This window comes from Protopterus annectens, chromosome 9.part0 (assembly GCF_019279795.1).
Source record: "Protopterus annectens isolate FY-2018-M chromosome 9.part0, PAN1.0, whole genome shotgun sequence".
Classification (NCBI taxonomy): Eukaryota; Metazoa; Chordata; order Ceratodontiformes; family Protopteridae; genus Protopterus; species Protopterus annectens.
The window spans coordinates 1,162,064,694-1,162,078,356 of record NC_056743.1 but is presented as its reverse complement, the minus strand read 5'-3'; the positions used below and the strand labels follow the sequence as shown (position 1 = coordinate 1,162,078,356).

Below are 13,663 nucleotides of genomic sequence, written 5' to 3'. Positions count from 1 at the left end.
TTATTAGCTCTGCTGTAGTTACCTAGCTATTCTGTAACACTTCACTGCTACCCAGTGCCTGTCTTAACTCTTCCCTGAACTCCACCTCAGAATTACCCTTTTTCAATTTCCACCATTTGATCCTTGGTGCTGCCCTCACACTCCTCCTTCTCTTCTTGATCACCAACATCATCCTACAAACCACCATCCTGTGCTGCCTAACTACACTTTACCCGGTCACCACTTTACAGTCTCCAGTCTCCTTCAGACTGGCCCTTCTACATAAGATATAATCCACCTGTGTGCATCTTCCTCCACTCTTGTATGTCATCCTATGCTCCTCCCTCTTGTTAAAATACGTATTCACCACAGCCATGTCCATCCATTTCACAAAATCCACTACCATCTGACCTTCTGCATTCCTTTGCTTAACACCATACCTACCCATAACTTCCTCATCCCCTCTGTTCCCTTCACCAACATGCCCACTGAAATCTGCTCCAGTCACCACTCTCTTACCCTTGGGTACAGTCATCACCACTTCATCCAATTCACTCCAAAATTTTTCTTTCTCATCCATTGCACACCCAACTTGTGGAGCATATGCACTAACAACATTCATCATTACACCATCAATTTATCGCTTCATAAAGATCACTCTATCCGACACTCTTTTCACCTCCAAAACACTCTTAGCATACTGTTCCTTCAGAATAACTCCTATGCCATTTCTCCTCCCATCCACACCATGATAAAACAATTTGAACCCACCTCCGATACACCTAGCCTTACTCCCCTTCCATCTGGTCTCTTGCACACACAATATACCAACCTTCCTTCTGTCCATCATATCAGCTAGCTCTTTCCCTATACCAGTCATACTGCCAACATTCAAAGTGCTGACCCTCACTACCACAGTCCTAGCCTTTCTCCTCTCTTCCTGCCTTTGGCCATGCCTTCCACCTCTTCTCCTCCTTTGGCCAACAGTAGCCCAATTTCCGCCAGCACCCTGTTGGCTAACAGTACTGGTGGTGGTCATTGTTAACCCGGGCCTCGACCGATCCGGTATGGATATATTTACTGGTGACTGCATGAAATGATTGGTGAAGTTTTATGCCAGATGCCCTTCCTGATGCAACCCACCGCATTTATCCGGGCTTGGGACAGGCACAAAGAAATGCACTGGCTTGTGCATCCCCAGTGGCTGGGTTGGGTTCTTTTATGAATAAAATAAAAAAATAGGATTAGTTTATCAGACATACAAAATTCAAATTGTCAGTGCTTGAGACTTTATACAAAATCAGAGAGGTGACATGGCAATTTATACTATCAAAATATGACAGTTTGATAATTTCTGTGATTACCTTTTAGAAAAATGAAACATTTACTGGGCTTTATCTTGTGGCCCAGAGACAGAAATCATATCTGTAATCTGAAATTATTCTGTTTTTGCCATTGATTCATGTCTAGAATTTATAGACTATATGTTATCAAGAATTTCATTCTTGATATCAAGTTCAGTTTTCTTTTGACATCATTCAATATATATATATATATATATATATATATATATACATACACCCTTTGTGAACTGATACATGGAAAGATTATCATAACGAGTTGAGAGGCAATGATAAGTTAATTTCAAATGGATTTATTACAATACTTGGAATATTGGCTGTAAAATGGCATGTACCCCCTTAGGGTAACACCTATTCATAAAAAAAAGATATGCACAATATTCTGTCCATACATACACACACACACACACACACACACACACACACACACACACACACACACACACACACACACACACACACACACACACACACACTGTAACATTTTCTGGAGATAACATATACCCACACTGCACAAAATAACTGTCCAGGTAATATGCCAATGCTATTATGCATCTTTCCTGAAAAGGAAAGCTCTTCACAGAATGCTTGATTACGCTAAAAGAGACTCTTTTACATATTTGGTTTGGCCTTATGTATCCTTGTGAAACTCTGACTGTGTCATCCTACTATTAATCCATGTGTTCCCAACTCCTGACCAGAAGACTGAACAGGGAACCATCCAGCAGATTATTTAGATGTAGTTTAACTAGTATGACCCAGATATATCCCATTATATGGGAGAGTCTCCCACTGCAGGGAGAAATTGTGTTGCTAAAGGTCATTGTGGACAAGTTGAGTAACAAGCAGGAGATATGTGTTGAGCTAAAAGTTACCAAAACCATGGGATAGGAATTATTTTTATACCATCATCACCAGTCATGTGCAATTGGGATGCATGCAATGTGGTCATTGAATGTGTGTATGTATGTGTGTAGGTTCCCTACATATGGTTGAAATTTTGCAAAGCTGAAGAACATATGGCCAGGACCATATGATCAACTTTTGAAATATCAACCATGCAGAATGGGCATCTCTATACAGTGCGGAATGGAAAGATTTCCATCTTCTGTGCTGTAGTTTGATCTCAGAGTTGGTATATTTATGTTTTGGGGGGGGTGGGGGGTGCAGGGGGCTTGCCCCTCTGCTAGCAATGTTATGGTTAGTGATTGTTGTGTTTTCTTTTTCTATTTTTTAACATGGTCAACATTTCAAAAGTTGATCATATTGTCTTGGCCATATGGCCTTCAGCTTTTTGAAAAGTTGATCATGTATAGTAGACCTGTGTGTGTGTGTGTGTGTGTGTGTGTGTGTGTGTGTGTGTGTGTGTGTGTGTGTTTGTGTATATTGGTGTGCGTTTGTCTATGAGAGAGTGCATGTGGTCCCACATTTGTGCATGGTGAGACAACTCCTTGATCTGTACCTATCAGGTCTTTATGGACCAGACCTAATATACTCCTCTACTAAAGTATTTTTCTACAGTGAAAAAAAAAAACATCTTTCTCACAGAGAAGTAGGGATGTCATCTCTCATTCCTTTCCTAACAACCCTTCTGCATAAAACGTTACTAGTCCATCTCAGGTAGTGATAGTACAGGCAGATGCTTGCCCCAGTTCACCAACAGTTATAGCAAGTATTCAGGCTTATTGAAAAGGTCTGGTCAATTTTCTTCATATTAGCATATGGGCTTAGTGCTAATATGGCCATGAGATTAGTTTTGGTGAGTATTGATAACCAATGCATTAAAACTAGTCTCTTCTAAATCCATTTTTCTGTACTAAGCATAGCCTCAGTCACTTAAATCATTAAAACTACATTTCACACCACCCATACTGGTAATTACTATGATAATAATGCATCTCTTACTTACAGAATACTGTCCACTGCTTATCTCTATCATGAACAAAAGATGCAACAAACCAAAAGTGCATATCACCTACTTGAGTCATTTACTAACTATAATAACCCTCTTCGTTTGAGCATCTGCTAAATATTCTGCTTCTGTTATCAGATAAATACTTTTCTTTGCCACATAAGAATACTTATACAAATATTATCTATAATATAGCATATAAAATATAAAAACATAAAAAATATTATGCATATTATAGGTTCATAGGAGATTACTAGGCTAACAGCTTATGTGCCCTTACAAGCCTATCCAATAAAACCCAGTTTTACCCAACATATGACCCCTAGGGACAAGAGGATGACATGGATTTGTGCCTATGCAATGAGTATCTTATAGACTGCCCCTATCCATAAGGGACATAGGCACTACCCCAGATGTGAATTTGCGATTTCTCATCCATCGATCCAAACTGTGTTCGAAGAAGGACAGGGAAAGGCTCTGCTTAATGCGATAGGTAGCCTGTTGCAAAAAAGACAATCTCTGAGACACATATCTGTCTCTCCAATATGTTTTCTTTAAGTCACTGAATAAATTTAGATCCCTAGATTGGGTGACCTTGACCAGCAGATGTATAGCAGCTCCATCAGTGCTGGATTTGTGAGTGCCTCTTAGGTCAGGCTTAAGTCACCCCTTAATAATCAGTAGGAGACAGAAAAGGAATAGGGCTTTTAGTCTATCTGCATAGGACATGTTGTTTACATCATGTATTTTCTTGGTGAGGAACCTCTGAGGCCACTCCAGCTGCTGTAAGCACCTAGTCAAGTACATGCTAATGAAAAGCAGGACTATAATTTCCTTGGATATGGTTGCCATATCTTTAGTTATAAGTTGTGCTACATAAAATGGCTTCCTCACCCACTGTGGAGACACGATAGTCAAAGTTCAGACTACTATCTATCTATGTACCTATATCTCCCACCTCTGAGTCTACTCTTAGGGGTGTACTATTGATGTTGCAATTTTCAGGAGTATTTGACTTTCCCAAAGAGTATGATAATGCATTTTTTCAGATTTAGTTTCAAGACATGGCTCTAGCACCAATCATTTGTCTGATCTAGACCCTCCTGAAGGATATCTACATCATTGGGGGATTCAGTGATTGCCCCCAGCTTGCATTCATCAGCAAACTTTGTCATCCAGAGGCCTTCCACAGCCTTGACTACAGAGAAGTATATTCTGAACAGGAGTGGTATCAGCACTGAGCCCTGTGTCCCACCACTAGTAAATTGCCTCTTGCTGGATCTGGATTCACCAACTTTAACCACATATGCCCTAACTGTGAGCCAATTGGCTATCCATCTGGTCATATAGGAATTTATGCCCAGTTTTGTGAATTTATTTATACTACCCGAGTGTGGAATTGTGTTAAATGCCTTGGCCAGGACGAGGTAAGTGGTATGTACTGTTTTACCCTCATCCGTGGCCTTATTGAATTTTCCAAACAAATCCACCATATTCAGTAGGCATAACCTGCCCTTGACAAAGCCAAATTAGTTTGGATCCAGTGTTTGGAGGTTCCTAAGTCATTATTTATCATGGTTATTGTAGATTGTAGTGTAAATTGTGATATATTTTTAAAGAAGCATGTGAGGCTGTATGTGCACATATATAAGGTCCACACATGCAAAACCCTAGTGCCATTTTGAAGGAGCAGCCAGAGAGAGAGCATGCATGATCACAGTTGTTAGTTTGTATAGTTAAAGTCAGTAAACTTCTACAGTGATGAGTTTGTATAAAACAAAGCTGCTTGAACAGAATCCACCTAGACTCTTTATTCATGTCCCAGACACGAAAGTAACATGGTGTCAGAACCAGGATTGAAGAAAGAAGAATATTTGGAGCCATGGGGTGCAATGACGACAGTGAAGGTAAAACTGAGAGAAAAGTGCACAACCATAGCCAGAAAGAATCAAAGGTAATGAGAAATAACATGAACTATTTATTCGATATGAAAGATAAAAAAGGGGCATTACAAGGGCACAAAACGCATTATCAGGCAAGTGGAAAGTACGAAAAGTTTATTAACTAAAGAAAATGTTTAAGACAAAAGTATTCAATGACATGATTAACAGTAAAGCAAAAACAAACATGTTTAAAGCAAAAAGAGTGTGTTCATGGCAAAGATGGGCATGTTTAGAGTGAAACAATAACAAAAAAAGGATATTGAGAGTGAAAAGGGCTTAAATGAGCAAAACAAATATAATAAGAAAAGAAAAGGGGCACATTAAGCAAAATAAAGCAAGGTGACTGTATGCTGTGTTTGGGCATAACTATGACTTTGTATTTTATCAAGAGCATAATTAGAGTTATTCAAAGTATCTCAAAGTGTGTAAAAGTAATTACAGTGTGTGCTTATTACTGTGCATGTATTTCAAAGAGCTTATTGTGTACAAAGTGTAACTATTTCATGTAATACAATCAAAGCATAACCATTTTGAAAAGTTTCTTGAGCTGAGTGTGTCTATTTATAAAGTGCCGCCATTACAGAGTGTTTCTCATACTGTAGAGAGTTGCATAGTAAGGTACTGCCATTTTGGAGACATTTCAGTATGCTGCATGCAGTTATTCACAAAGTGCAATTACTTTGAAAAGTATTGCGTGTAAGGCAACATATGTTCGATTTATTCATATTTTGCAGTTACTTGACATGTTGCTTACACTGATAAGAGGTGTTTTCTTGCAAAAGAGAACATTACAAAAATGTTACATTGCTCTTGAGTTATTCAGTCGCATCGTAAAGTTCTTGAATGTTTCTCAACACGATGATAAATTACTTTAGCATTTTTGCCCTTACCATGACATTACAAAAGTACCAAAACGTCCGAAAAGTTTATTTCGCAAAGTCCAGTTATTCGAAAGTACTATGAGTTTGTGTATTTGCATAATTCCAAAAAAAAGCCCAACAAAGGTAGAAGTTCAGAGTATAAAGCCATTGGACAAAGCCCTTCGCTGGTATATGTTAATATGGCAGATGGATTTTGCAACCCCCTACCACTTGTATTTGAGCAGAATATTGCAGAGAACTGTAGAATATTTGAGCAAGAGTACACTATTTTTATACAAGCAGCTTATGCATATAGAGATGCATGCACAAGGGCATTCATTTTGCTAAACCTAGCAGAGTCAGAGGCCATAGAAAGAAAGCATTCATTGTGTATGCACCAGCAGTATATGAAGAAGAAAGTGCAGACAGCCATATTGTTGTACCGGCTAAATCAAGGGAAGACTCTGAATGTTTGAAGTGCAAGTTTAGGGAAATGTCTAACCCCCAGATGAATATTACATTGGAGAGGCATTTGTTTTACACAAGAGATCAGAAACCAGGGAAACATCTGCAGCTTACATAACTGACTTGAGAAACAGAGCTAAAACATGTCAGTTTGGTGACTTAAAAGATTAGCTGATAAAGGACAGACTTATATGTGGTATTATAGGTGCTGCTGTGAGAAAGATTTTACTTCGTGACAGTGATTTAAAATTAAGCAAAGCCATTGAGATTTGTCAAATCCATGAGGTGACAGAGAAACACACAAGTATGCTTGCGAGTGACAAGAGCATGGTTTCAGTTGGATCCAGAGCACATGCAGATAGTATGCAACACATGGCACACAAGAGCAGGCCTAAGCACATGGCAGCTACAGGGTTTCCAAAGAAGCCACAAGATTTTCTAGAAAGTTTCAAGAAAGGTGCAAGCTCCAGCACCACCTCAGTGTAGTATAAGCATGAATCAGCAAAACCCAAATCTATTTTTATTGTTAACTGTCACAACTGTGGTGCAAATCATGAGTCTAAAAGAGAGAGGTGCTTAGCATTTATTCAGCAGTGACACAAGTGTAAAAAAAATTGAACCATTTCCAAATGTTTTGCAAATCAAGTAAGCCTCACACAGTTGTAAAGAAAGGTCGCATAAAAAAGCAAGTTGATCAAGTAGAACCGAAGCAGTCACCTTTCTATGTAGATGGCGTATCAGTGCTTGGCGAAAGAGTTGATGCAGTAACAAGATGTGAAGTGTTTTGTACTGTCTGGATTAATGGAAGATCCACAGTTCAAAGTAGACACAGGTTCAGTGTAATGTTATATCAGCAGAGACATTTGCTGGAGTGAGAACTAATGAACAACTCAATGTAATGAGGTTGTGCGAGACTTGTTGCTTATGGAGGTGAAAAAATTCAAACTCAAGGTTCAGTGATACTTTTATGTTATTTGGCTGAGAACTGTTACAACTTGTTATTCTACATCGTCCAAAGACCAGTGCAACTTTTATTGAGTCTCAAAGATAGTTTAAGAATGACTCTACTTTCTTTTGTTAAAGAAGTCCATCACATAAGTGCATTTCCGAGTTCTAATCTTTCAGAAGCCATTTTATCAGAGTATGCTGATGTTTTCGATGACAAGATAGGCAAACTTCCAGTTGTGTATTCCATGAAGTTAGACCCAAAGGTCACTCCAGTAGTCAGAAGAGCAAGAAGATTTCCAATAGCAATGCAAGATAAAGTTAAGGCTCAGTTGGATAAAATGGTGCAGCAAGGTGTGTTTTGTCCAGTCACAGAACCAACTGAATGGGTGTCGTCCATGGTAGCCACTCACAGAAAAGGCTCAGATGAAATAAGAATATGCATCGATCCAGGAGATTTGAACAAAGCATTAAAAAGACTGTATCATCCAATGATCACAGTCAAAGAGGTTGCAGCTCTAATACTGAATGTATTTTCTGTTTTGGATGCAAAGAGTTCATTTTGACAAGAGAGGCTGGATCCCAAATTCTTATTTCTAACTAATTCTGGTACTCCATTTGGCAGATAAAGATTCCTAAGGATGCCATTTGGAATAAATTCTGCAAGTGAAGTCTTCAAGTGTGCAATGGAAGAAATGTTTTCAGGTTATCCCTGTGCCATAATAGTAGGTGATCAATTGGTGAAGCTGAGCACGACAGAAACCTTAAGAAAGTTCCAGGCAGAGCACGTGAAGTAAACTTGAAGCTCAAGCCTCTAAAGTGCAAATTTAGACTTCCAGAAGTTACTTACATAGGTCATTTGTTTACGAGTACAGGTTTGAGACCAGACCCGACCAAACAAGCAGCTATTCTTGAAATGTCAGCACCAGATAATGTGTAAGCTTTACAGCTTTTTCTGGTCATGGTCAACTACTTAGGCAAATTTATACCAGACTTCAGTGAGTTGAAAGCAACTTTAAGAGAGCTCACATGCAAAAATGTTGCATGGTCATGGCTGGAACAGCACCAGAAGGCATTTGAAGACGTTAAGTAGAAAATTGCCACCCCCACCTACATTATGATACCATGATGTTAATAAACCTGTTATTCTTTCCTGTAATACTTCAAAACTTGGTCTAGGTGCAGTTATACTTCAAGAGGGCAGACCAGCAGCCTATATATCTAGAACACTTCCCAAACTGAGATGCAGTATGCTCATGTAGAGAAGGTACTTTTGGCTATAGTATTTGCATGCTCTAAGTTTCATGATTATATTTATGGTCGAGCTATTCAGATTGAAACTGATAATCGACCTCTAGTTACTATTCTAAAGAACCCTATGTATTCTGCTCCAGTGAGATTACAAAGAATGATGCTCAGATTGCAAAAGTACAACTTCAAAATGGTCTACACTAAAGGCAAATTGCTCTATCTGGCTGATACTTTATCCAGATCTCCCAAATTAACAACAGAACAGCTTAACATCAAAATTTTTGACTTGGATGTGATGTCAGTGCATAATCTTTCCACCACTAGTCTTGATGAGTTAAGAAATCACATTCAGACTAATCCAATTTTGCAGAAGCTCAATCACTATGTATCACGTGAAGCACAAACTTAATTTCCTTACAGAGATGAACTGTTGATGGAAGATGGCATTATTTTCAAAGGTTCTAAAATTGTTGTTCCTGCTTCCTTACAACAAGAATATATCCACATTTTGCACCGTGGTCACCCAGGGTCCACATCCACTAAAAGAAGAACAAGAGAATTAGTATTTTGGCCTTCATTACGAAAAGACATTGATAGAGTTCTTCCTTCTTGTTCAGTATGCAATAGTACTAGATTGCATTTGCAAAGAGAACCACTTCAGCTAAGTCCAATTCCTGAACTACCTTGGTCTATTGTAGCAACTAATATCTTTCAGTGGAACAATTAACACTACTTAGTTCTGGTAGACTCTTATTTGAATTGGTTTGAGATTGATCTACGACCTAACCTAACTTTAACTGCTGTTATTGCTAAGTTGGAACATAATTTCTCAGATCATGGTAGTCCAGACAAACTATTTTCTGACAATGGTACTCAATTTACTAGCCAGTTGTTTCAGAAATTTGCAAAAGAATGGGACTTTGTACATGTCACTAGTAGTCCTGAATATCCTCAGTCCAATGGTCTAGCTGAACCTGCAGTGCAGAGTGCAAAGCAATTACTTGAAATGTCAAATGCATGACAATACCGATGCATTCTTGAATTTACTTAATCTCAGAAACATATCTCATGATGACATTCTTGGCTCACCTGCTCAAAGACTACTTTCCAGGCAAACTAGAACTACACTACCTATTTCTTCAAGTTTGTTGCAGCCTAAATCTAGAAGGAAGCTTCTTTGTTCACCAGTGGGAGTGGGGAGCTTTGAGCAGCCTATCTGTCCCTGGAGGAGTGACCTCAGCACAAGATCTTGTTGTTTATTGGCCGTGTTGGGCTAATTCCTAGCTCTTTCAAGTCCCCTGCTTAAAAACCCGCTTTAGTACGGTTTTGCGCAATTTTGTGCATAGCGCAGCATCGGGCAGTGCCGCCTAAACAGGTTTAAACTATTACCGGCTTCACAAAGTCTGCTCTTCACTTTTTCCCTTGGAACTGATCTGTATCTCAAAAGAAGCACTCTATTCTCATGTTATAGCCTCTCACTTGCACTTAGAAGAAATTTAAAGCACTAAATTTTCTCTTATACTCTTCTAAATCCTCCTAGATCAGTCAAAAGTAGAAATCACAAATATCCTGACATGTCCAAAGGTCAGTTTCATGTGTACTCTCCAGTCCAGTTGGTAAATATGGGAATCTTAAGGCAGTGTTACAACTGCCTTATGTACACAGACAACCCTCTTCTCCTCCCAACAAGCTCAAATATATGTGAGAAATGCAACTATATTGCCAAACTGGAGGCTGAGCTCTCTCAACCCATGACTAGCACAGTCAATCAGGAGAAGAAGGTAACTGCACACATCACAAATCCAGTCTCACATAGACCTATAGAAAAAACAAATAAAACACACAAAAACATACTCGGAGGCTCTAAATAAAAACCTGCCTAAGCAACACAGACCTCCAAAGCAGACCACCAAACAACTGCCACCCCACAACAATACCCATGTATCACATAGTCCACAAAAGGCAGTGTGCCACACATCCCAGTCCGTAAGGCTAAACAATACACCAAATACACTTGTAATAGGTGACTCTATAGTCAGACACACTGACGTCCCACTCACCAGGCTGAACAAGGAGAAGGTCACTGTAAGCTGTCTGTCGGGTGCCAGGATCCGCCACATAACACACGTACTCAGGTCACTCCAAACCAAGTACAAATATGACTCTCATTGTCCATGCAGGTGTGAATGACCTGAGATGTACCTCCCTGGACTACATGAAAAGAGACATAGAGGAGCTCTCTGATCATGTAGCCCAGGCTGGTATGACCCTGACCTTGAGTAGCATCTTACCCTCATCAAGAATGATGCCACAGTATAAAGAGAAAATGTTAAGTTTTAACAATTGGTTAAAATATTGGTGTCATTCAAAGGGGATCCAGTGTCTGTCAGCCGGGGATGACATGCTTGACAAGGCACACTGCTTCACTAGGGATGGCTTGCACCTGTCACCCTTGGGCTTTCAAATACTGGCTAAGGCTCTTGCCACCCCCATAGTGCCTTTTTTAGGCAAGGCTCAAAAGACAAACCCACCTCCATAGACAATACAGGGAAAAAGAAACTAAGGGTAATGCTGCTCAATGCCAGAAGTCTAAACCTCAAAATGCATGCACTTGAGACTCTTCTCAGTATGGAGAACATTGATGTCTGTGCAGTAACAGAGACCTGGTTCAAGGCTCCCGAAAGCACCCCAGCACTACCAGGTTATACTTCATACCATGCTTTTCGGCCACAAAACTCAGACCGAACCACAAAAGGAGGGGGAGTATCCATATACATCAAAAATCCCCACACCTCCAGGTTAGTAGCACTGCACGAAGCAAAGGAAAACATCCACGTGCAACTAACAGTGGGCAAAACTGCTTTTCAGTTTATAGCCTGCTACAGACCACCCTCCCAAACTCAGGAACCCCACTCGGCCTTCCTGAAAACATTGGAGAACATGAAAGTCTCTCCAAACACCATCATATTGGGTGACTTTAACTACCCAAACATTGACTGGGTAAATTACTCAAGCCCACACACCCTCGCCCAACAGTTCCTAGAATTTATAAACTCAAATGCTATGGAACAACTGGCCAACACCCCCACAAGAGGGGAAAACATATTGGATCTGGTCACCACAAACATAGGGACTCTATGTTCCACACCAGAGGTATACCCCTCACTGGTAAGGACAGACCACAAATTAATCTCACTGGACATCCATATCCCATCCCCACCCCCAGCCAAGGTAACCACGGTGAAGAACTTCTCAAAAGCAAACTTCACACTTCTCAAAACTGAGGTGGTAACCTTTAAAGCCCCTGGGCCCATGGAAAATACGGTTCAAACTGCAGAATCCTTCGTAATCGCATTCTATGGACACCTACAGGAATGCATGGATCGTGCCATCCCAAATAAAACCAAGTCTCACTTCTCCAAAGGCAGGAGGCCTGTCTGGTGGACCCCGGCCATAAATAAGCTGTACAACAAAAGGAGGAAGCTACTACATGATAAAGCAAGATCCCAAAAAGGGAAGGCATCTCTAATCAGTACTAGCAAAAAGCTACGATCCCTCATAAAATCATCTAAGGCCAGCTTCGAAAGAAAAATTTTACAAGATATAAGGACAACCACAGGGCATTTTTTAGTTATGTCAGGAACCTGGGCAGCAACTCCCAGATATGCTCAGAGTTAGTGCAAAATGACAAAAAATACACTGAACCAACAGACATTGCCAACATCCTGGCAGACAGATTCAGTGCAAATTTCTCCCCCCATCCCCCCCAAAAGAGCAAATCTCCATCCCAACAGAGTGTAACCTCCCAGACATCACAGATGATCAGGTGAGAGCTGCCCTCTCCAAAGCAAAAAACACAGTATCAATGGGACCAGACGGTGTCCCAGGAAGCGTCTTACATGAGCTACAAGATGAACTTAACCCTCATCTTAAGTCCCTGTTCAACCTCAGCCTTACCACAGGATATGTACCCAAGGAATGGCTTACAGCAACAGTGGTCCCCGCCCCACAAGGGAGGTGCCACAATGGACCCTGGAAACTATCGCCCTATAAGCCTGACTAGCCTGGTCTGCAAAGCTATGGAGCGTATCATCATGGAACACATAAACAATGATATCAGAAACCTTCAGACACTGGATCCTACCCAGTTTGGCCTTGTTAAAGGCAGGTCTTGCCTCTTGAACCAGGTCAACTTCTTTGAAACAGTTACCAGGGCCATAGACGAAGGGAAAGTGGTCCACACAGCCTACCTGGACCTCGCAAAAGCCTTTGACACAATACCCCACTCAGGTATCATAAATAAGCTCACTAGCTTAAATGTCAATCTCTATGTCACAAGATGGGTTGCAAACTGGCTCAGGGATAGAACCCACATGGTCAGAATTGCAGATGCCTTGTCAGACTCTAAACCAGTTACAAGTGGAGTTCCACAAGGCTCAGTCCTGGGACCTCTCTTGTTCGGTATTTACTTCTCTGAGGTACAGGCAAATATGGGAGGACTATGGCTGACAAAGTTCACAGATGACTGCAAACTAGGTGCCATAATAGACTCCCTGGCTGACACAAGCATACATACTCCAAAAGGGTCTCACAGTGACAGATAACTGGTGCCAAAGTCATGGCCTAAAGCTAAATGCAAAAAAATGCATAGTCATCCCCTTTGGGAAAAACAAAGTGCCCACAGACTACCACATAGAAGGTAACACACTAAGTACGGAGGAAGTAATTAGGGATTTGGGGACCCAAGTAGATAGTAATCTCTCCTTTGACAATCACATTGCCAAAGTGGTTAGAAAGACCTTCTATATAGCCCACCTCATCATGAAAGGTTTTACATCTAGATCAAGAGAGGTCTTTGTGCCACTCTATTCATCACTAATCAGGCCCATAATTGAATACAATGCCCCATTTGGGATGTACCTTACCCTACACCTGCAGTAACTGGAA

At 40.5% G+C, this 13,663-nt stretch overlaps 2 protein-coding genes across 5 annotated transcripts in view; both read right to left on the bottom strand.

Moving 5' to 3' along the window:
* Positions 1-13,663, bottom strand: part of PTGDR2 (prostaglandin D2 receptor 2) — a 515,041-nt gene that overhangs the window by 393,121 nt on the left and 108,257 nt on the right. The window lies entirely within an intron of this gene.
* LOC122811895 (prostaglandin D2 receptor 2-like) overlaps positions 1-13,663 on the bottom strand; it is a 650,060-nt gene that overhangs the window by 528,160 nt on the left and 108,237 nt on the right. The gene's annotated exons all lie outside the window — the stretch shown is intronic.